Raw genomic sequence first — 5,025 nt, forward strand, 5'->3', positions numbered from 1 at the left:
GGAACCCAAAGGCGTCCCGTAAAATACCGAGTACCAACGGTTCGTACCTCTAACTGTTTACTCAAGCCTCGGACCTTCCCGTTACAAAATTCTCCTCCTTCAAGGCTTCTTGTTGTGCCTCAAGAATCTGCCTTGCGAGGTTTGTTCAAATTGTCATATTCAAGGCCCTAAACCTGTGAGGTTCAGTCCCTTTCTTTACGGCTTAACGCATCAGCCACAACATTGGCCTTTCCCGGATGATATAAAAGCTCACAATCATAATTATTCAACGTCTTAATCCATCTTCATTGCCTCATATTCAACTGTTTCTGATCAAGGATATGTTGAAGACTTTTGTGATCGGTGTACACCGTACTTTTGACCCCATAAAGATACTGTCTCCAAATCTTAAGCGCAAACACAACAGCTCCCAATTCTAAATCATGGGTTGTATAATTCTGTTCATGGATCTTTAACTGACGTGATGCGTACGCAATAACTTTATTTCACTGCATCAAAACACAGCCAAAGCCCTGACGCGATGCATCACAATAAACAACAAAATCATCATTACCCTCAGGTAGTGACAATATCGGAGCGGTAGTCAACTTCTTCTTCAAAATCTGAAAAGCATTCTCTTGTTCATCCTTCCACTCATACTTCTTCCCCTTGTGCGTTAAAGCAGTCAGAGGTTTCGCTATACGAGAGAAATTTTGAATGAACCTTTTATAGTAACCTGCCAACCCTAGAAACTGACGAATCTGAGTAGGAGTTTTTGGAATTTCCCACCTTTCAATCGCCTTAATTTTAGCAGGATCAACTTGTATTCCCTGTTCACTAACAATATGTCCAAGGAATTGAACTTCTCTTAACCAGAAAGCACACTTAGAGAACTTAGCGTACAACTCTTCTTTTCTCAATAAATCAAGCACTAACTTTAAATGTTCTTCGTGCTCTTCATCATTCTTAGAATAAATAAGGATGTCGTCGATGAAAACAATAACGAATTTGTCCAGATAGGGTCTACACACACGGTTCATGAGGTCCATGAATATAGAAGGTGCATTTGTCAATCTGAACGGTATAACAAGGAATTCAAAGTGACCATAACGGGTGCAAAAAGCAGTTTTCGGAACATCAGATTCTTTAACACGCAACTGATGATAGCCAGAACGAAGATCGATCTTAGAATAAACAGACGAACCTTGAAGCTGATCGAATAGATCATCAATTCTCGGAAGAGGGTAACAGTTTTTAACAGTAAGCTTGTTCAATTCACGATAATCAATACACCATCGGAACGATCCACCCTTCTTCTTAACAAAAAAAACAGAAGTTCCCCAAGGGGATGAACTGGGACGAATGAAATATAGTTGCAACAATGAAGGAAGAAATATATGGAGTAGTCACATGAGTGGCATAGATATTTAAGGCAATTCTCTCAAAGGAGATAACGAGGATCATGAATTTCAAAGTAAATTTTCATTACATTTCTGAAAGGAAGACGTACGAAAGGTGTGATATTTCAACGAGAGTGAACTTCCTTGCTCAATGAGCGAGGAAATCTAGGATTCATCCATATTCTTAAATTTATGTGCGGATGAAAAGAACGCCAATCATGGGTTATAAAGAATGGTCGACTCCAGGTGAGATGAATCTCCAAAAATAATTTCGTGTACCTCAAAGTATTGAATCCTAGGATTGATGTTTACGAGGTTGTTGCGGTTAACAACGAATTTTGAGAATAGAAACTCCTCAAACGGTCTAGTATAATATATATTCATGACACCCACTATACAACAATTGGGGTAGAAACCCACCTAGCGCCTTTTCTACAATAGGGTGACCACCGAGTGTACCCCAAAAAAATTGATTTATCGATCCGCATTTCGGCCATGTCCAACCATAAGAGGGAAAATTTTATGAGCGCAAAGACTTTCCAACAAATTTTATAAACCGGCATCCAAAGTGGTGCAAGAGTTTTTTTTTCTATCAATGAACTTAATGGTAAGTTTCATCCTTAAACGGAGGATGAGGAGAACTGTGATCCAAACACTCTATAGAGTAATGCGAAAATTTGATAAAATCAATCAAAGGAGTTTTGAAAAAGCTTTAAACGTTTGATGTGACAACATAAATGGAACGAAGTTCTTAGTAAATTTAGAAGTATGTACAACGTGTACCATTTTTTTTTATAAAACAAATTGACTTAATCAAACAGCTCCATAAATGAGTGGTTTTAAAAAAAATTTGAAGGTATGATTTAGCATATACTAGCCAAAATAGGTAAGGGTAAATTTATTCATTTGAATTCATACATACATAAATGATTTTATAAATTGTATACATGACAAAATATTTCATTACCTCTATTCGCCCATAAATCCCGTGAGAACCGCCCAATTAAACAAATGTGTAAAACTCCCGATGATAAACAAAGTGTCTGTATTTCAGAGGTTACAAGTTGAAGTAAGATCGTGGAAGATCGAGTAAAGGACTTGAATCTTCGTGCGACATTTGACCAACAAATGTTACGAGGTCATGAAAACCAATGAGTTAAATGTTGTTTTGACTATTATCTGGACATAAGTCCTTGGGCCAAAACTGTTCCCGAGCGAAGCTGTTACTAACAAGCGAGTTATGAAGGATAGGGCATGAGATAGATAATCTGGTTAAAACGAGCTTCTCGTATATCAACAATTAAGATAATGAATGTTTTCCCTACCCAGGTAATACATCGGTGTAAAAATTTTCTTTGACTCGCTTTCTATTCCTCATGTCACAATATTGGGACTTCTTTATGAATTAACGTAATATAATCACGTTGGCCTGACACCATTATATTTCACTAATTCATAGTTCCATTCCAATAGCTACATGAGGTCAGGACACGCGATCAACCTCGCATTTTCACACAATTTCTCTAAAACAATTTCTTAAACAATGTGCTAAGGATAGCACAAGAGACAAAAACATCGAAAGTAATGAATAGGAGTAACAATGACATAAAAATGTCTTCGAAGTACCAAGAATCTCTAAAAGTCAAGAATGACATTTTCCGGTTCAAAAACTAAAGCACATAGGCACGTAATATAACAAGAATGTTATATACCTAAACATAATAGCTGACATTGAAATGCCGAGCATTTAAAAGTCAAGAATGACATCTCGTGTAATATAATTCAAACGTTATATACATAACCATAATAGATGACATAGAAATGTCGAGAATTTTAGAAGTCAAGAATGACATCCCTCGGTTTCACTACCCGAGGTGTTCTTATAAGGATAAGTTCGCATGAGTCGAAGAATACGTTTAAATCGAAATGGGAGTTCCTCCCAGATTCAGAACATGATAGAAATGTATGTATGATAACAATATACATACCAATACGATACAAATAATCACATATAATAATATTTTATAAGCCGGGCTGTAGACTAGACTCACTAATGCACCCTATTGACTCGGGTAACGACATTAATGCAGCCTAATTCCCTACAACCTATGCTCTGATACCAACTTTAACGACCCATCAAAGTATACTTGACGACCATCGTTATCTTGGTCCCACAGCTTGATCATAACTCTATATGAATTTAATAAATAACCTTGCATTCTTTATTTAAAAATGATTTCCTATAAAGGAAACCTATCAAAATATGTAAGTTTAGAAAAAAACCATACATTATTACTTAACCAAAAGTTGACCAAAACAAAGTCAACAGCATCCACTATTAAATGTATCAAAATAGAATGCAAGTTATTGTTTAACAAAAGCTGCCATCATAAATATGCAGACTCTCTAAGCACAGCGGAAGCAATCAATCATGAACCTGAGAATAAAACATGCGAGTAACCGTCAACAAAAAAATGTTGAGTGAATTATAGGTTTAATATTGCAAACAATATTTAATTTAAACAGTAAAAATTTATGTTTGAAAACATAAAAACTCCTTTTTGGACCACAAAATTATATGCTAGAAAATATATAAAAACATTATTCCATTTTTCGTGAGCCACCTGGTAACCACTTAACCATTTATTTACCCTTGCCAAACACAATAAATAATATACACCGAACAAGTGTATCTACAACAAAATACGAAGTACTAAATATTCCGATTATAAATTGCTAGCGCGACTAGCTCGAAATGGGGTTGTCAAACCCGATAGATCTATCCGTAGGATTCGCGTTCACCAGTAGAAACCAGTGTTTACAGTTACCAGACTAGGGAATATTTTTGTTCAACTCACAATGAATAATTTAACAACTTCCACTTGTGTCCAAAATATAAAATAAATTGCATGTATTCTCATCCCAAAAGAGTTAAAATAGAAAAAATGGGACTATAACTCACCTTAATAGTAACGAAGTAAACAACACAAATAAGCGAACAGCAAATGAAGTACAGTGATCAGGAATGATCACAACGCCGACCTATAAATAAAGCAGGTCGATATAAATAACTAACTTAGGTCAAGTCTTAGTATGATAGCTATTGTACATGTTGTAAGTAGTCATAGAACAATACTCAGCATGCATCAGTTTGATCGGAACAGCTTACTGACACACACTTTCTATTTTTAGAAAGTTTTTATTTTTAGCAGGTTTCCATTTTTGGAAAGTTTCCATTTTTGGAAAGTTTTAAGTTAGGAAAGTTTCCATATTTAGAAAGTCAACAAAAGTCAACTAAAAGTCAAAGTCAACCGAAAGTCAACTCAAAAGTCAACCTTGGTCAAACATAGTCAACGTTAATTTTAAAAGTGTAAGTTGTAATAATAATGTAAGTTATAATGTTTATTAAAGTTAAATATGTCTAATTATGTCATGACATAAGTTTAATTAAATTAAAATGAATTATTAAAGTTAATATAAGTTTAAATGATATAATTAATATAACATAAGTATTTAATTAATTAATTAAATATTAGTCATAATATAAGTATTATTAATTAATAATAAATTTTAAATCATATCATAAGTATTATTAATTAATAAAGAATTATTAATCATATCATAAGTTTCTAATTATAATTATTAA

Source organism: Rutidosis leptorrhynchoides, chromosome 5, assembly GCF_046630445.1.
Source record: "Rutidosis leptorrhynchoides isolate AG116_Rl617_1_P2 chromosome 5, CSIRO_AGI_Rlap_v1, whole genome shotgun sequence".
NCBI classification, from domain to species: Eukaryota; Viridiplantae; Streptophyta; class Magnoliopsida; order Asterales; family Asteraceae; genus Rutidosis; species Rutidosis leptorrhynchoides.